We start from the raw sequence: 21,178 nt of genomic DNA, 5'->3' as shown, positions 1-21,178 counted from the left end.
ATACTGAAGTAAATCAAGAAATGGCAGCTTCAATGCATCCAGTGATAGAGGCTCATCTGCACACAGAGCTCCTATATAGTTCTGAACAATTTAAGACCAATTTAAATTATAAAATTGATAAGTGTTGCTAAATTTTGTTCTTTTAAAGTGAGAAAGCAGTAAAGTTTATGTAATTAGGTCTGATGTCATTGTATGTCTTTTTTTAATCTTGTGTGCATGTTGTTCTTTACGTATGTGCAGTTCAAAAAGAACAACTACTAACAAAACACCAATTTTTGAGCTTGCTTTTTTTGGGTATAACGCTACACATTCTGGGAGCTTAGAACCCATGGAAACAAATAAATTCCACTTATGACATTTTTGAATGGCAGAGCAAGGCCAGGAAATTTTTATGGATAATTAACAAATAAGCCTCCTCACTGTTCCTTTGACAGCATCTGCTAGTAAATGGCACTCATGTGTATGAGGTGCAGCTGCTGTGTTAAGTAGACCACTCTTGCTATAGTCAGAGTCAAGTTGCTGCATTGTATGACTTTCTGTTTCTATTATCACAATATTTCCAAACCCCCATACAGTGAGGTAATACAGGGGTCCAGTTTTGAACTATATATTGATATACTTGTGTAGATGTGACATTGACACTAGTTACAAAAGCAGTAAAAGTTAAAACCACAATACCACTTCCATTGAAGAGATGGTATTGGACATTGGATATGGCATTCCTTTTGAAAATAAAGCAGCACAAAGGAACAGTACATCATTCTTCCTGTACACAAAACTATATACAACAATAGAGTCAGCAGTATTAATGATGTGTGAGTTGTGAGCATACATAGAAATAGATGAAAAGGGACATAAAAGTAAGCAACTGTTCCATTAATCCTTTCTGTCCAGACTTGTCACACTCTACATTGTCCTAGTCATACAATCTCCTGGGAGAGGTTTATAAAAAACAACTTTTGGCCAATTTAGGGAAAGAATAGTCAAGGAAATTTGGTCTGACAGTTGTTAAAGTGGGTTCCAGGAGATGCAGGTATTTTTAGAATCACAGTTATTCCTCCTGCAGCAAAGGACAGTTGTTTATACTTCTGGATCTGAGTCTGTAGTGAGCTGAAGTCACAATGTGGAGAAATGGAAACAAATATTTAGTCTTATTCACCACTGCAGTACGAAGGGAGAGTGATGTTGTTGGACATAATGGCCCTTTGATTCATTTGATGTTTTGTCTACCTTTTCATATGCAGGTGACATACAAGACCGAAGGCATGATGTATAAAAGAGTCAAGAGCTATCCTTTAATCCTAGTATTTATCATTTCATTAACAGTGGGGAATAGGGATCATCTTATTAACACCACATTACTTTTTTGGTGGAAGCTTGCTATGCACAGCTTGGGTGCAGCAATTCTCCTTTAATAACTCCACTGAGAAATGTATAATTGACTGTGAAATGAATTGGGGCAGCCTGTGGCAGGGAATAGTGCTGTATAATCTTAAATCATTTATTTTGAAGTGCCCTCCAGATTTAAAACTTCAGCATTTCCTTTGTAGAAGCCTCTGATAAATCCTGACAATATTGTTCCATTGCAGACCAGTTGCTCACACAATCAGTAATGCCACATGACTCATCCACTGCCAGCAATTAAATTGTTATAGAACCAAATCTGCAATTTTCATTTCAAGGAATATTTTCATGAGAGCATAGTCTGTCAGAACAGTTTTAGGGTTAGATTTTAAGGGATGGAGTTCAGGTGTATAATATTCTTCAATGCAAGGAGATCCAGCTGCACTACAGCTAGGTTCCAATTGACTCCAACATTTACTGTGCAACAGCAGATAACGGGAATGTAAACAGCAAAATCCTAACCACAATACATGGACAGTAGGTAACTTCAAGTAATTCCCCTATACTGCTCTATACAGCTGCTCATAATGGGCATAATCTGAAAGTACATAAGAGTCTTGTACTGAATCAGTTACCATGATGCCACAGAGTTTGAGCAAGAAATGCAGACAGATTTGTGCTTGTGCATGTTTAATTCAGTGTGGCGAGTGAACAAGCTAGGCTGACCCCAGGCAAACTAGTGAAGATAATGTACTGTCAGTCTCTCTTCCTGGCCAACACATTGCTCTGAAGGGAGGCACAAGGTCCATTGTCTTTGCTCTTTACAATAATGACTTTTGGATCTCATTTGAAGACGGATGCTTGCAGCAATAATTTCACATGTTTCATGGAGGCTCACACGGAGGAAGTTGGAATGATACTAAGTTTAACAGGAAACCAAGCTGAAGCCAACGTCAACATAAACATTTTTAACAGAATTCCACTCATGAGAAGTTTGTGTTCTGGAAAGAAAACAGGGAATCACCAGCCTCTGCAAGAAGTTGTTCCTATCCCCCTCAATTTTGATCACACTCCCCTCATCTTGTAACTATGCTCCCTTCCCTCTCTGGTAGGAACATCTTGACATCTTTATCATTCCCCCTTTTCTCTTTAAGCTATCTTCCCTTTTCTTCATCGGTCCACGTGCAGGGTTTCCATTCCCCTTCCCCTCCACCCTCTCCATCCCACACAGAAACTACTTGACATGCGGAGTTCATTCAGTAGATCGTTTGTTGCCCTATATTCCAGCCTCTGCAGTCCCTTGCACCACCCACTGCTTTATCATGCCCCGTGGGATCATATATGCTTCAACAAGATCACACTTCGTTTTTCTAAAGTGGCATGTACATATTTTTAGGGAAAATTTTACAGCAATCCCAGTGGATACACTTAATGCAGTGTTTACAGAAATGATAAGGCACATCCATAAATATTATCACAGTAGAGGCTAAATTTTTACTTATTTGATAATACAAAGTCTCCATCACTGGTAACTTTTACATCCAACCTCATCCCAGAACTGCGTAGCATTTTGAGCAGCTAAGAGTTAACGGCATTGTGGGTCTGAATTCATGTATGGGTAGACAGTGTCAGGATGACAGATCTTTCACTAAAGGGCAATCATGAACCGATTAGGATTTCTGGTGAATCAAAATCAGAATCAGGTCTATTATCACTGACAAGTCGGACAGATATATTCCAAATAAGAAGAAATTTTCGAATGGAAGAAGGACACTACCGTGGCTGACAAGTGAAGTCAGAGCCAAAGTAAAACCAACGAGATGGCATACAAGGAAGCCAAAGATAGTGGAAAGATAGAGGATTGGAAAGCTTTTAAAAACTTTTAGAAGAAAACTGAGAAGATCATTAGGAAGGAAAAGATGAATTATGACAGGAAGCTGGCGACTAATATCAAAGAAGATACTGAAAGCTTTTTTAAGTATATAAAGGGTTGAGTGTAGATATAGGATCAATAGAAAATGACGCTGGAGATATTGTAATGAGACGTGCATAGATGGCAGAGGACCTGAATAGGTATTTTACATCAGCCTTCACAGTGGAAGACATCTGCAGTATACCGGAAATTCAAAAGTGTCAGGGAAGTCAAGTATGTGATGTGAAAATTATGACCGAGAAGGTGCTCAGGAAGCTTAATACTCTGAGGGTGGATAACTCTCTTGGACCTGATGGAATTCACCCTTGAGTTTTGAAGGAAGTAGCTGGAGAAATTGCGGAGGCATTAATAATGATCTTTCAAGAATTGATAGATTCTGGCATTGTACCAGATAATTGGATAATTGCCAATGTTACTCCGCTATTTAAGAAAGGTGGGAGGCAGCAGAAAGGGAACTATAGACCTGCTAGCCTGACATCAGTTAAATCCTGCCTGACTAACCTACTGCAATTTTTTGAGGAAATTACAAGCAGGGTAGATAAAGTAGATGCAGCAGACGTGGTGTACTTGGATTTTCTGAGGGCCTTTGACAAGGTGCCGCACATGAGGGTGCTTAGCAAGATAAAAACCCATGGAATTACAGGGGAGTTACTAACATAGGTGGAGCATTGGCTGATCAGCAGAAAACAGACAGTGGGAATAAAGGGATCCTATTCTGGCTGGCTGCTGGTTACCAGTCAAATTCCACAGGGGTCGGTGTTGGGACCGCTGCTTTTTACGATGTGTGTCAATGATTTGGACTATGGGATTAATGGATTTGTGGCTAAATTTAGCAATGATACAAAGATAGGTGGAGGAGCGAGTAGTGTTGAGGAAACAGAGAGCCTGCAGAGAGACTTAGATAGTTTAGGGGAATGCCCAAAGAAGTGGCAAATGAAGTATAATGTTGGAAAGTGTATGGTCATGCACTTTGGTGGAAGAAATAAATGGGCAGACTATTATTTAGATGGGGAGAGAATTCAAAATGCAGAGATGCAAAGGGACTTGGGAGTCCTTGAACATGATACCCTAAGGTTAACCCCCAGGTTGAGTTAGTTGTGAAGAAGGCGAATGCAATGTAGGCATTCATTTCTAGAGGTATAGAATATAAGAGTAGGAATGTGATATTGAGGGCCTATAAGGCACTTGTGAGACCACACCTGGAAAATTGTGTGCAGTTTTGGGCTCCTTATTTTGGAAAGGATATACTGATATTGGAGAGGGTTCAAAGAAGATTCAGAGAATGATTCCAGGAATGAAAGGATTATCATATGAGGAACATCTGGCAGTTCTTTGGCTGTATTTCCTGGAGTACAGGAGAATGAGGGAGGATCTTATAGAAACATTCTGAATGTTAAAAGCCCTGAACAGATTAGATATGGCAAAGTGATTTCTATGGTAAGGGAGTCTATGACAAGAGGGCACGACTTCAGGATTGAAGAATGTCCATACAGAACAGAGATGCAAAGAAATTGGTTTAGTCAGAAGGTGGTAAATCTGTGGAATTTGTTGCCGTGCGGGGCTGTGGAGGCCAAAGCGTAGGGTGCATTTAAGGCAGAGGTAGATAGGTTCTTGATTAGCCAGGGCATCAAAGGGTATGGGGAGAAGGCAGGAGAGTGGGGATGACTGGAAGAATTGGATCAGCCCATGATTGAATGACGGAGCAGTCTCGATGGACTGAATAGCCTTCTTCATCTCCTATATCTTATGGTCTTAAGTTTGTTGTTTTGCAGTGCAATACGTGAAAGGATTACAATAAGTTACAATAAGAAATGTATAAAAAATACAGTAAATAACTGTTGCAAAATGAGAGCAAAATAGTGAGTTATTGTTCATGGCTTCACCGAATATTCAGAAATCTGATGGCAGAAGGGAAGAGGATTTCTTTTAAGAGATAGAAATTGGTAAGAGGATCTTCCAACCCAAAGAGCTCAGTCAGACTAACTACAGTCATGTGTGCAATTAACCTACTAATCTGTACATCATTGCAATGTGGGAGGAAATTGAAGCACCCAGAGCAAACAAACACGGTCATAGAAAGACAGTTCAGACACCTTAAAGGCAGCAGTGGGAATTGAACCCTGGTCACTGGAGGTGTAATAACGCTATGCTAACCACTTTGCTACTGTGATGCCACATTTTAAAATAAGTTCACTCCCAACATTCACTGAACCTGAAGAACCCAGACCAAATAGTCTTACCCAGACCCAATTAAACAACTCCTAAAGCAGTGAGTGTACATCTTCAAGCTCCCGCACCTGCTCACTGATGGCAGTAATGAGAAGAGGGCTTGTCCTTGATGGATGCCGTCTTCTTGAGGCACCACCTTATGAAGATGTCCTCAATGGCGTGGAGTGCCCATGATGGAGCTGGCTCTGTTTGCAGTCCTCTGCAGCTTTTCTCAAATCTCCCTACCAGGTGGTGATGTAACCTGTCAGAATGCTCTCCATGGTACATCGGTAGAAATTTGCTAGGGTCTTTGGTAACGTACCAAATCTCCTCAAACTCTGAATGAAGTATAGGTACCCACATGCCTTCTTTGAGATTGCATTAGTATGCTGGGTAGATCAAACCCAACAGTTTCAGAAGGAAAATTGCTATCTTTTTCGAGCTTGCCTGGACCTGATCATAAAGGACAGATTGATTTGGGACATTTGTGTTCTGATAAAACATTTCAAATTAGATCTGGTTAAACTATGCTCTGTTGCAATTTGCCAGTTTTATTCAATGTCCTCTCCTTTTACCTATATAAGGTTAATCTGCTTATCAAGAAAGTAACTTTCAGAACGGACATGAAAGCTTCATGTCCTTTCTTTTGAATGGCACATTTGGGTCATACATATTCGTGTTAGGATCGGTTGCCATGTTTAGTTTAGGTTTTAATTTTACACGTAGTCAGACCAATGGTTATCATCAATAGTATGAGCTTTGCTTTTAATTCAGGATATATTTAATTACTTAGATTTGTATTTCCTTTCTACTAAGGTGAGATTTGTATTTGTGACCTCTGAGGAATTGACCAGGCCTCATTTATTACTTAGAGAAATGTCATGGTAACAGGCCCTTCCAGCCCAATGAGCCTGTGCAGCCCACTTGCACCCATCTGACCAATTAACCCACTAATGCAGATGTCTTCGGAATGTGGGAGGAAGCCGGAGCATCCAGGAGAAACCCAGGTGGTCATGGAGATAATGTACATACTCCTTACAGACAGCAGTGGGAATTGAACCCGTCAATAGTGTTGCGCTAACTGCAATGTTACTGAGCTGCCCACAACAGTCTAATAGTCTCATATCTCCCAGCACCATGCTATCCTAATCTCATCTCAGTCTGGATTGGGGTATATTATCTGAGGATCTTTCTTTAAATTAGTACGGTCATGTCAACAATAAGTGACATCTTTACCCAAGAACCATGTCATGATTGTCCTCTGATCCACACTTCACTCTCCAAAGCTTCAGCCACACTTGGGACAAGTGTTATGAGTGTTTTGTTGTTGACTATATTAATAACTGAGATGAATAGATTTTTAGATACCACTGGAATCAGAAGGTACAGACACAAGATGGGAAAGTCAGAGAGACACAGGATCAGCCACAATCCTATTGAATCGCAATGCAGCCTCAAGAGGATATATGACTCATTTATGTTACAATTTCTTATACTCTTTTGTATACTAGAAAGCATAACTTAATGATTGCTGAACAAAGGAAAAACATTATCATTGATTTGACTTTTTGCACTATTTATGGGATCCAGCTCAGTGACATTTGAAACCACAGTGAACCGAAATATGATGCACAGAATGTCTGGCTACCAATAAATTATGTTATGGTGGTTTCCTGTGTTACTTGAGACCTCTGTGTGTGCCCTTCAAAGCTTGCTAAGGTTGGGTTTTGCTTTTGCTTTCTGATACATTGCTTTCTGTTCATTTGTGCCTCATGTCAGTAGTTCTTATTGACCTTCAGTAAAACACACAAGCCCCAAAATAAACAAACAATAAAACTATGCACATTATAGCTTTAAGTACATAAGTGCCAAAGACATCTACAAAATAATGCATGATGGTGTGTGGAGGGAGATGGGCTTAAATCAGGAAGCACAGCTGCATGGATTAGACAACAGATGTCTCCGACACAGACAGCATACTAGATAATTCCCTAAAGCCATTGAAATGAAACAATAGCTATAGGACAAGCGATATGATTCCGAGTCTTGTATACACTAGGCAGATAACAAATGCTAGCCTGCTGGCAGTTGATCAGAAATCAGTGCATTAACTTGTATTAACAAAAGAAATCAGTCCAAATTGCCAACATTTTCTACCAGAGGCAAACTCCACTTGTGGGGGGGTGGGGGTAAAATTCACTTAAAGCCACATACAGATACCTATTCTAATTAATGTGTTTTAAATCAGTAAACATTTAATTATATAATTTGTGCATCCTTGGTAGGTTAGATTTTTGGGCATTTCTGCTCAGTGAATTTTCATATCTTCTGGTGGTGGGGTTGAGATACATCTCTACCAAAGGAAGTCAAACCAATCCCCTTTTGTTCTCTCCATTTCTCAAGAGGAAATGGCATCATTGACACCTCACATCACATAGAATTTGCCAGAATGTCTAAGGTCGTGATATTACTAAATTCTTAAAGAAGTCTGTGGGACTATAAAATATAACTGTTTCCTGATCCTCAGCAATTGAATTTAATTCCTAAATTTTACAAATATGGTATATTGAAGAATCATTGTTGCTCCAAAGAGATTAGCATATGGACCATAGGAAAGCAGCTTATAGGAAGGACATGTATCCGGTGATATGTGATATGTCATCCCTAAAAATGAATACTGGGTGAAGTGTTGGAGATATGTATCTGACAAAGGGGGTGTAGGGCACTCCTTCCCTCCACTAGCGTGCAGGTCATCCTTGGACAAGATGCAGCACCTGTTTAGCCCTCCCAATCAGGGTCATGTGAAGTCATGGTGGATGGTCATATGAGCAGCCAGTGCAGCCAGATTATGTCATCACTGACACCAGACAGATAAACTCTGAAGAGTATTGTCAGTGGCTAGGCACACCTGTCTTGTAAAATATACTATGCAGAAGAAAGCAATGGCAAACCACTTTATTTATTAGGTACAGGACGTATCTAATAAAGTGACCACTGAATGTATTTCTGTATGTTCACCGTCATCAGCTGCTGTAGCCCATCCACTTCAGAGCCCCAACATGTCGTGCATTCAGAAATGTTCTTCTGCACAGTATTGTTGTGCTACATGGCTATCCCAGGAGATCAGCAGATTCTGAGGTACTCAAACCATCCTGTCTGGAACCAAAACCCATTGTATGGTCAAAGTCCCTTAGATGACAACTCTTCTTCATTCCGATGTTTGGTCTGAACAACAACCTCTTGACCATGTCTGATTAATTTATATATTGAGTTGCAGCTACACAATTGGCTGATTATATATTTGCATGCATGAGCAGGTGGACAGTACACCTAATAAAGTTGCCTCTGAGTGTACATTACATCTTTATTGTTGGAAAATACCACAAATAAATATTTGCAGCAAAGAGAGATATATCCAAAATTTGGTGAAACAAAAAACTATTTTTTTGTTAAAAAAGACAAGGATGGAAAGTAAACATGAGGAGGCAGGGACCAAAAAAATTCCAGTGCTTAAGAACTATTAGAATGCTTGCCAGTAGAGTGCAGAGGTGGTAGGAGCAAAGCGTCAGAGGGTGTGAACAAGATTTTAGTTAAAGTAACATAGAAGTTTCAGGTCTTACAGAGCTGAAAAATATACTCATATAAGGGGAGGCAAGACTGTCTGAGGATGATGATTATAAATGATAAGTATTACAAAGGAGATAATATGAGTATATTAATCCACATGCTATCCTTTTGAATGGCAGAATTCAGTATTTATTAGTCAGGACAACTATATTGGATACATATTACGAGTGATGGCATTTACCATTAGTAGTCACTGGGAAGTAGAATATGTTTAGCCAGTTAATTTCCTTTAAATATTAGCCTAATGTTTCCAAATAATATTCTGGCATCAATAGTTACCTTGGTTTACAGTTATGAAATGCCAGATGCTCAGTTTATGCAGAAGGGAGGCAGCGACGTAGATGGATTGGTGGGTTGGATGCAGCATGTGAACTTCCTCCCCAGGTGATCCTTCATATTAGAGGATTCCAAAACTACAGTTTCAATATGGTTCCAAGGAAGCGGGGGAACCTGGGGGAACCAGAATACAGGCTGGCTGAGAAGGTGTTCCACTGACATAGTCATGTGTAGCATGGTACCAGGAGAGGAGCTTCACAATTCTACAATTCTTTAATGTTTAAAGAAATGGGGTGAATATAAGTCCAATTTTTAAAAAGGTGCAGTAAACATTGACACAGGCTCACACAAGTTCATCCCCAAACAGTATGGAATATTTCATCTATTTGAATGAGGAAACTGTGTATTCACAGCCCACGATTTTCCATTAAGCTCCTGTAGATTCTTCAATGTGTGTTTCCTTGGGTACAAATCATCACGGTAAAGATACAGACTTTGAAGCTATATCTATTCATGTTTAATAGATTCCTGGTTCTATGCCGTTTGGAGAAATGAATCTAATGTACTTACTGATGCAATAGAACCATTTATACAGAGATATATTTACGCAGTAAAATGGTCTTTATATTTGATCTTACATTGTATGAATTCTCCATGATATCTTGTTAAATATGACTCTTTAGAGTGGAGGTGCCCAACCTGGAGTCCACAACCCCTTGCTTAATGCCTTTGGTCCATGAGGTAAAAAGGGTTGTGAATCCCTACTTTGGAGTAGAGTAAAGTGCAGGAGCAGGCCCTAATGGCCTACAACGTCATTGCTGATGCTAATGCCAATTTAAAATAATTGCATCTACCTGCACACTGCAGAGAGACAAACAGGGCAGTAATTTTCATCAAGGAAAGGGCAATGCCAGTCATATTGAAGAGGCCTAGATCCAACCTGTTGCAAACTGCCAAATCATGGGAGAGGAGGGTTGATGTGGCAAGGAAGCTGCAGATCCTGGAGCTGGTGCAAACTATACTTTCACCAGTCATCAGCTACTGTGATCCACTGAGGACAAGAAAATCATCCTGGTGGAGCTCACAGTTTCATGGAGGAAGGATGCTAAGAGGCTCACAAGAGGAAGACCCTGAAGTACCAGTCCTTAGTCCAGGAGTGCAGGGACAAAGGATGGCAGATGTGGCTACTTCCCCATGGAGAATGGCTGTAGTGGTTTCCCGGCAGGGTCAGCCTGGAGGTTCGGCCTTGATGAAAAGAGCAGGAAACAAGCAGCTCACCAGATGGGGGAAGAAGCAGAAAGACCCTCTTGCTGGATATAGAGCAGGTGAGAGGAGTTGACCTGGAAGTCAGGACCAGATGGACAGTGACGAGGCCACAACTGCTGACCTGCTAACTGGAGAGTGTAGTGGTTAAAAGTCGATACACTCTATGAACATTGGGCACCATCTGATGTCATCTGCTCCTGGCCAAAGGCTACAGTTACCTCTTCAGGTAACTGTAGAGTGCACCCCCAGTGTATGATGCAAGTACTTCCCTCCATTCCTTGTCTGTTCATAAGCATGTCTAAATGCCTTTTAAATGTTTCTGTCATATATCTGTATCCAATACTTCTGGCAATTCATTCTAGTCATAGACCACTCTCTGAATAAAAAAAAATGCCTCACAAATATCCTTTAAACTTTCCCATTCTCACCATGTCTTTGCCCTGTGGTATTTGACATATCTACTTTGGGAGAAGATTCTGACTATCTACCCCATCTCTACTACTTCTATCAGATTCCCCCTCAGCATTTCATTGGAAAAATTCCAAGTTTGTCCAATCTCCCCTTAAACTAATCGTCTCTAATCCGGGCAATATCCTTTATACACACTCCAATCCAATACATCTTTCTAATAGAGCAACTCCAAATGAGGCCCCACAGAAATTTTATAAAGCTACAACATGACTCCCAACTTTTATACTCAATACGTTCACTGATAAAGGCAAATTTGTCAAATGTCACCTATCAACTCGTGTTGCCACTTCCAAGATGAAATGGATTTACATGCCGAATCTCTGTATACTGTATTAATGATCATAAACCCCCTGTCACTTATGAAAAAAATGTTATTAATAATTCAAATTAAAACTAATCGATAGACTGACAATGAAAAGAATTGTGTTGAAAAAAGAATTTTATTTCAAAATGGTTTGTTCAGTGGCTTCTGTTGATTGACTTCTGTTTCTTCAATGATCTAATTATAATTGAACTCTTTTTTTGGAAATCAAAATCATAATCCATGTGGCAAGTTAAATTTTCACTTTGAAATGCCAATATAACATCTGACCTTGAAACAAGGGAAAAGAAAATCTAAAAACAGCTGACAGTGCCTCCAAAATTATCCATTAAATTACCTTAAAGTACTTTCATTATCGATTAACCTCTCATTGTTTTCAAGGTGCATGACATGGCAATCAACCTCTCATTGGCCTGTTGCTGTGTGTCGCAGAAATTGACCTCTAACTAGCCTCACAGAAATGCCCATTTACAGTGAGACCCAACAGCCTCCAAGACTCTATTGGTGATGATACATAAATGCTCATGTTTCAATTCTTGTCTCTTATGTAATAACCTGAGTGCTCGATTAGAAGACTGCCTTGTGTTTCACTGTAGGTCATCAATAATCATACATAATTTAAATTATCACAGTGCAAACTTGAAGTGCAATAGTTATCGGATGTAATTCCCCACATTTCAGGGATCCTCAGCTTGTTATGCTATGTGGGTTACATCACTTGTGGAAACTGAGCTCTTGCTATCTTTCACTGTAGGTTTATAATGGTTGTTTATAAAGATTGAATCAACTAATCTCTTATTTGTAGTTCTTTGACCTTCCCTGTTGAACAGGGAAAAGGGTACAATTTTTTTTGTCAAAAACTACATCATTTCTTGAAAAGGAAAAAATGCCAGTTCTAAACATAATTTTTTTCATATAATCCACAAAATAATTTCCTCTTTATTTTGATTTTTATAATCGTTGGCCTCGGTCATAAAGGTTAAATTATCTCTCACTGTTTATTTTATCAAATTGGGTACAATTTTAACAATTTTCAATAAAATGAAATCTGGTGATTTAATAGCAAAATGATTTCTGAGCTCTGTATCTATCATTCCTGAAAAATCAGCATTTATCTTCATTTGATTTTATAAATATCTATAGAATATTTCTCATTCTCTTACACATCTTATGTATGCTTCTGACATTCTACAATTGCTTACAAACTGTCCAAGTGCTAAGACAAGAAACACAGGTTATAACAATTTTGATTTCTCTATTATGAGGTGACTGGAATAAGGGTGCACTCCCACTGTTCAAGACCATGTGTCTTGATCTCTGCCTTGAATTTGTCCTTATTCCTTTTCTTCCAGATACAATTTATCTCTCTTGGGTATATTGCACCCTTTCTAATTTTTACCCCAGTTGTTGTTTCTTCAGTTTTATACTCTCCTGTAACCACTTTTCAATGATCCCATTGCCTTAAGTCTATCAAATCCAACTCAAGCACTATTGCTGTCTTCTCTTCCATGTATTGTAACCTAGTCCCAAACAGTTTAAATTTTACATTCTTAATTTTTATGTTTAAATCCTTCATGGTAGAGCATAGTAGAAGTGATACAAATTGAAACTTTTTCATGCACTAAGAATGACTGAAATATGTGATATTGAACATAGAACATAGAATAGTACAGCACAGTACAGGCCCTTTGGCCCACAATGTTGTGCCAACCCTCAAACCCTGCCTCCCATATATCCCCCCATCTTAAATTCCTCCATATACTTGTCTAGTAGTCTCTTAAATTTCACTAGTGTATCTGCCTCCACCACAGACTCAGGCAGTGCATTCCACACACCAACCACTCTCTGAGTAAAAAACCTTACTCTAATCTCCCCCTTGAACTTCCTACCCCTTACCTTAAAGCCATGTCCTCTTGAACTGAGCAGTGGTGCCCTGGGGAAGAGGCGCTGGCTGTCCACTCTATCTATTCCTCTTAATATCTTGTACACCTCTATCATGTCTCCTCTCATCCTCTGTCTCTCCAAAGAGTAAAGCCTTAGCTCCCTTAATCTCTGATCATAATCCATACTCTCTAAACCAGGCAGCATCCTGGTAAATCTCCTCTGTACCCTTTCCAATGCTTCTACATCCTTCCTATAGTGAGGTGACCAGAACTGGACACAGTACTCCAAGTGTGGCCTAACCAGAGTTTTATAGAGCTGTATCATTACCTTGTGACTCTTAAACTCTATCCCTCGACTTATGACTAACATTCCATAATCTTTCTTAACTACCCTATCACCTGTGAGGCAACTTTCAGGGATCTGTGGACATGTACCCCCAAATCTCTGTTCTCCTCCACACTACCAAGTATCCTGCCATTTACTTTGTACTCTGCCTTGGAGTTTGTCCTTCCAAAGTGTACCACCTCACACTTTGCCGGGTTGAACTCCATCTGCCACTTCTCAGCCGTCTTCTGCATCCTATCAGTGTCTCTCTGCAATCTTTGACAATCCTCTACACTATCCACAACAGCACCAGCCTTTGTGTCATCTGCAAACTTGCCAACCTACCCTTCTACCCCCTCATCCAGGTCGTTAATAAAAATCACAAAAAGTAGGGGTCCCAGAACTGATCCTCGTGGGGCATCACTAGTCACAACCCTCCAATCCAAATGTACTCCCTCACCACGACCCTCTGCTTTCTGCAGGCAAGCCAATTCTAAATCCACCTGGTCAAACTTCCCTGGATCTCATGCCCTTCTGACTTTCTGAATAAGCCTACCATGTGGAGCCTTGTCAAATGCCTTACTAAAATCTATGTAGATCACATCCACTGCACTACTCTCATCTATATGCCTGGTCACCTCCTCAAAGAACTCTAACAGGCTTGTTAGACATGATCTCCCCTTCACAAAGCCATGCTGACTGTCCCTGATCAGATCATGATTCTCTAAATGCCCATAGATCCTATCACTAAGAATCTTTTCCAACAGCTTTCCCACCACAGACGCAAGGCTCACTGGTTCATAATTACCCAGACTATCCCTGCTACCTTTCTTAAACAAGGGGACAACATTTGCCTCCCTCCAATCCTCCAGTTTTGATCATGATCATGATTGATCATGATTGCCATTATAATATACAATAGGGAAAAGCTTTTAAGAAGAAGGTGACAAAGAATAGGGCAAAACTGGTAAAATGATTTATTATGGGAAGGATGTCAAGGCTATGGAGAGGATGCAGAAGAGTTTTACCACAACGTTGACTGGATTCAAGGGCATGTGCTAAAACTAGATGTTGGATAAACTTTGGTTGACTTCTCTGGAGCAGCAGAGGCTGAGGAGAGATCCGATAGAGATTTATAAGCTCATGAGATGCATAGATAGAGTAGACAGATAGTAGTATCTTTTTTCCCAGGGTTGAAATGTCTAAAAGTAGAGGGCTTGCATTTAATGTGAGAGGGGTTAAGTTGAAAGGAGATGTGAGAGGCAAGTTTATAACACAGAGTGGTTGGTGGCTGGAATGCATTGTCTGGGTGATGGTTGAGAATGATACATTAGGGGCTTTTAAGAGATGTTTAGATTGTTACATAGCAGCAGCAATAGATTACACATTGAGTCAGGTTTTAATGGTAAAACCACTACCTTTATTAGAACCACTACCCATAATATAGAAAATTAAACAAAATAAACAGAAGCTAACAGGTGTGTGTGTGTGTGTGTGTGTGTGTGTGTGTGTGTGTGTGTGTGTGTGTGTGTGTGTGTGTGTGTGTGTGTGTGTGTGTGTGTGTGTGTGTGTGTGTGTGTGTGTGTGTGTGCAGTTCCCAAACAGTCAAGCTTAGGAACAGTTCTTAAAGTCTTAAGATGGCAAACTAGAAAAGGTCCAGTAATCCATGGAATAAATGAAGGGAGAGATTTGTAAATCCACGTTAAAATGTAGAAGGAAAGCAATTATGAAGAATTCCACAGGTTCCACACTGGGAAAATGAAGTAATAGTCGCTGAAGATCTTATCCGTTGAGTCGTTCTGAAATCCACGTAGAAATATCACAAGGTGACAGTCACAAATATCCCTTTGCACAAGTGGTTACCACATAGCACACCCGAATCTAGGTAAGGGTTAACAAAACTGGTTGCCACAGGATACTCCAACAAAAATCCATGTATGGATTATACGAAGTGACAGTCACACATCCAATGAGCATGGTGTGCCATTAATCAACCCAATCCTTTGGGCATGGGAAAGTATCAGACTTTACCCATCGCAGCAAACTACTGCCAGCAGCTTGCAGTCCAAAACTTCTACTCTCTCTCTCCCCTTCTCCTACTACTGAAAGTCCCAGCAGTCTGTCTCAGCTTGTTATACTGACATCATAGTCCCGCCTCATCCAGGCGTTTTAAAGTGATACACATAGTAAACAAACCATGGTCACATAACAAGATAGGCATATGAATGTGAGATAAATGGAAGGACATCGTGGGTAGAAGAGATTAGTTTAGTTAACCATTTGATTACTAATTTAATTGATTCAGCACAGAGTTGTGGGCTGAAGGGTCTGTTCTTGTGCTGTATTGTTCTATGTTCTATATTCTACATGTACAGAGATATAATGAAAAACTTTGCTTTGTGTCTTGTCCGTATAGACTACTTCATTGTGTCAATACATTGAGATAGTACAAAGGAAACCAATAGCAGAATGCAGAATAAAGAGTTACATTTACAGAGAAAGAGCGTTGCAACTAGACACTAAGGTGCAAGGCCATACTGAGGTAGACTGTGAGGTCAAGTATCCATCTTATCATAGTAGGGGACTGCTCAGTAGCAAATGCACTTAATTGAAATCTTTCCGCAACAGCTTAATAAGTGTGTCACCAAAGTGTATCATACAATTAGCTTTAAATAAGTTTCAGGAGGGGAGAAGAAGCTCAAAATTATTGTGTAATTTAGTTTTAAGGTGAATTTAACAACTTGATTTTATAACCCCATCCAGAAAACTAAACTATCAGTTATTATGAAACTCATTGTTGTTTTCATGATAGGTAATCCTACCTTTAGGTTTCCAGTCTTGATCAATGATAGTGAAGAGGAAGATGTCCGAATTATAAATTTAAAATTTTTTGCCTCAGAAAATTTAATTTTATAATCATATAAGATAGTATTTTGACATTAGCAAAAATACATATTTTGGACATGTAGATATCAGGACTCACATGCATATGAAGTTAATTGTGATTTTATATCATTCAATAAACACTAAAAAGAAAAAAAGGCTATGCGGTGAACATTGCCCTCAAGATTTTATGTTTGGAACTTCCTTTCAAAGATAATTCATAGCTATTGCGGTTTGTGAGGTAAAGAAATATTGTAAAGCACAGACTAATAAACAAAATAATAATGTTTAGAAATCTGCTGTAAAGGAATGTCTGACAATACAACAGAACAATACTTTCACTGCTAAAAGCCTGAGAATAGTTTGCATTACACCTATGCCACATGACATCTTTTATTGTTGTTCTTCATATTTGACTGAAAAATACAACTGAAGAAAGTCCAGATTACCCTAATGAGCCCCTTTACAGATGCCAAAAGCTGCAACAAAAGACTGCTTTTCTTTCAATAGAAGGCTGTGCAAACATTTCAGCACAGGAAAAGTACAGAATAATGACTCTATCTCAATGTTTTACAATAGGAAAGAAATGTTCGAGGAACCTTCTCCGCTTCAATATCCCCGCTTAAGAAGCAAATCACAGCGTAAATGGTACAGGATGTAATTGCAATCATCCCAGTTCTCCTTAGTGCTCCCATATCATTTTACAACAGATGAGCACAATTTTACAACAAAACATGTAATTTTCAAACCAGCTGCCATTTCCAAAACATTGCTTAAAAATACCTTGAAAATAAGAGCCACAGTTTTAATTCCGTCCAGACATAAGAAAGTTGCACTATTCATCTTTAGTGAAGTAAAACTTTTTGCAAACTGTTGTATGAGCAAAATGTTGCAGCCAAATTGTGCTTCAAATAGATGAGTTTTGAAATGGATGATGGAAGATTGATTAGAAGGTGCCAGACAGAGTACAATCTGGAAAATATGAAGGTATATAATTTGGTAGGAAGAATAGAACAGTGGATTAATGGTGAAAACCTCCCAAATATTTTTGTATAGAGAAATAAGGATGACCTGGATGAGGAGATACAGGAAGTAATCATGCAGATACAATAAGCCATCAGGGAAGCAAGAAGATTGGTGTATAAAAGTGAAAAGGTCTTACTAAGATTGTGCACGGATTTGGTGAAACCACGTTTTGAATTGTGTGCACAGGTTTGACCTCCATATTTGAGGAAGGTTATACACATATTGGAGTCAATGTAGTATGGACTCATAAGATTGATTCCTGGGATAAGAGGCTAGCTCAATGCAGATTGTTTATGCAATGTTTCCCTCAGTGTTTTACAGTGGGTAAAATACACTCTAATAAAGTGGCCACTGAATGTTTGTTATGGTCTTCTGCTGCTGTAGCTCATCCATTTCAAGGTTTGACATGTTGCACATTCAGGGATGCTCTTCTACACACCGTTGTTGTGACATGATTATTGGAGTTACTGTCACCTTCCTGTCAGCTCGAACTAGTCTGGCCATTCTCCTCTGATCCCTCTCATTAACAAGATGTTTTCACCCACAGACTGCCATTCTCTGGATGTTTTCTGTTTCTCACACCATTCTCTGTAAACTCTAAAGAATGCAGTGCATGAAAATTCCAGACCAGCAGCTTTTGAGATACTCAAACCACCTCATCTGGCACCATAAAACATTCCATGGTAAAAGTCACTGGGATCATATTTCTTCCTCATTCTGATGTTTAGTCTGAGTTTCTTAACCATGCTTGCATGCTACTGTGCATTCAGTTGCTGTCCCATGATTGGCTGATCAGATGTTTGTATTGAAGAGCACATGTACAGGTGTACCTAATAAAGTGTCCATGGAGTCTAAGTTCCAGGAATCTTCTCCCCTTCAATATCCCACCAAAAAAAGCAATTCATAGTACAAATAGAACAGGATGTAATTGCCTTTTCCTTTTGACTGCACATCATTTCACAATAGGGGAAGTTATCTTTCTGAGGCATTGAATATCTTGAGCAGATGCTGAAAACTATTTTTGATGAAGAGCATGGAACTGGAGGGGCACATTCTCAAGACAAGCATTAGTCACTTTAGGATTGAGATGGAGATGAATCTCAAACCAGTGACTTTGTTAATCTTTTGAATGTTGTTGCATATTCAAAACTGCATTTAGAAGATATTATTTTTGAACTTGTGAATGGATGAGGCACAGGATGAAATGTGATCTTATTGAATAGTGATGGATCAAAGAACAGTGTAGTACATTTATTTTTATCCTTAACTATGTTGACTCTAAGATGTTCTGCGTACAGCATATAACTCTCCAACATGTCTTCAAAGCGTTCTACAGGATCTTTTGTGTTCAGTACAGAGCCTCGACTGAACACCTCATTTAAAAGATAGCACACCTGACAGTACAGCACTAATCCAATATTACATTTGGTGTGAAGCTAGACTTTTGAGCCCAAGGCTCCAGATTGGAATGTAGAATCAGAGGCAACCTTTTGTTTCAATGAGTCACAATTGGCTATCCATGGAAAAAGAAATTGAAGAAGATTCAGGCAATTTCAACCACCAACTATCAGGAAGATTGCACTGTTTTAAATATCTTACAATAAAATAACCTTATTCTCTTCTGAAAAGTTATTCAATATTATGCCAGTTGCAGACACATTAATCTAGAGACGAGCTTTCAGTATCATCCCCTAGTTTTGTTACCTTTTCATATTTTTGAGTTGGTGCCCAGAAGTGGTGTGCTAATTTTTTAAATAAATACATAAAAATAGAAGATAGAACACTCCAGCACAATCAATCTAAACCTTCCTTCCCAATAGCCCTCCAAATTTCTATCATCCATGTGCACATCTATGAGTTTCTTAAAGGCCCCTAATGTATTTGCCTCTACCACCACCCCTGGCAGGGTGTTCCATGCTCCTACCACTCCTTGAGTAAAAAAAAAACCTGTGATATCCTCCTCATACTTTGCTTCTGGCTGGGTTTCACTTCCCTGGAGTAATCTGAGATGGTTCACAGCCTTCTTCCTCAGTTTCAATAAACTCGACTAGTTCACACTAAAAAAAAAATAAAAAAAATTATGCCCCCTAAAATTTGCCATTTCTACCCTGGAAGAAAGTTTCTGACTCTCTACTCAATCTATGGCTCTTATCACCTTGTATACCTTTATCAAATCACATTTCATCCTTCTTTGCTCCAAAGAAAAATGTCCCAGCTCACTCACCTTACTCGCTTAACTCATGCTCTCTAATTCAGGCAGTATCCTGGTAAATCTCCTCTGCTCCTTCTCTAAGGCTTTGACATACTTCCTACAAGGAGACGACCAGAGCTGAACACAACCTTCCAAGTCTGGTTTAACCAGGGTTCAATTGAGCTGTAAGATTGTAACAGTAAGGGAGCAACCCCACTTCTTTTCATTAATTCAAGTAAATGAGTTGAGATCGGCAGGGGATATCCTGACTTAAATAACAGATGATTATGGTCAGGGAGAGTAAATTGGGTAAGGACATACAGAAAGATCTGCTTGCCCACTAGCTGGGTGTGAAAGCTTTCACAAATACAAGAAAATCTGCAGATGGTGGAAGTCCAAAACAATACATGTAAAATGCTGGAGGATCTCACCAGACCAGGAAACATCTATGGAAAAGAGTAAACATCTGATGTTTTGGGCCGAGACCCTCCATTGGGACCCTTCTCCTGATGAAGGGACTCAGCCCAAAATACCGATGGTCCTCTTTACATAGATGCGCCTGGCCTGTTGAGTTCCTCCAGCATTTTGTGTGAAGGCTTCATTGTTTTCAGAAACAGAAACCAAGCTGGAGTTCTGATTTGGAGTTTGTTACTGGATGAGAATCTAATTATTGATACAGCAGAAATCAAAACAGTTAAATGTACAGCCATAGACTCTACATTTGTAAAAAACTAGTTGCACTAAATCTGTAGGAATATTATGTAGAGCCAATAAATCTATAAGACTTTCAGCTCCAGAACATAACACACCTACAGAGTTATCTTATCTCCATCACAGTCATCCATACTCTTAATGACTCAAAATTTGTTTTTATTCAGCATTTCATTGTCAGATCCCCAGCTCCAATCTATGTAAAAGCCAATTAATGCACTTAACAGAAAACATTGTACTTCCATAGCACTTTTAATGATTTCAGAAGATGATTTATGTGCTTTAAAGTACTTCTGTTGTCACCCTTATAAAGAAGGTAACAAGCACCGATATGATAATGATTGGATAATCTCTTTCCTCATATTGGCTAATGGATAAATCAAGCCATTGTGGATGACTTAACGGAAATTTGAAGTAGTATTGCAGAATATTTTATGTCCACAGGAGGTATCAGACAGGGTCTTCTTCTGCATCACATCACTTCCAGTCATGCAAGAATCCCACAGTACAACGTTGGGGAACTAAGCATGTTGTATTTCCCATGACTACTGAAACCCATCACACATGTCTGCTTGACTTTGACTGGGTGTGTTAGATGAAGAAATCAAATCTTACTTTTACCTTTAAATTGGTGTTTGCTTCATGATTAATTAACATCTGGCAGTCAAGTGTCATCTATTCTACCTGCTGAGGGAGTTTTCTGCCATCATCC

Source organism: Hemitrygon akajei, chromosome 20 (genome assembly GCF_048418815.1).
Source record: "Hemitrygon akajei chromosome 20, sHemAka1.3, whole genome shotgun sequence".
In the NCBI taxonomy this organism is placed as follows: domain Eukaryota; kingdom Metazoa; phylum Chordata; class Chondrichthyes; order Myliobatiformes; family Dasyatidae; genus Hemitrygon; species Hemitrygon akajei.
The sequence above is the reverse complement of the archived record's forward strand: the minus strand, read 5'-3'. Positions refer to the sequence as shown.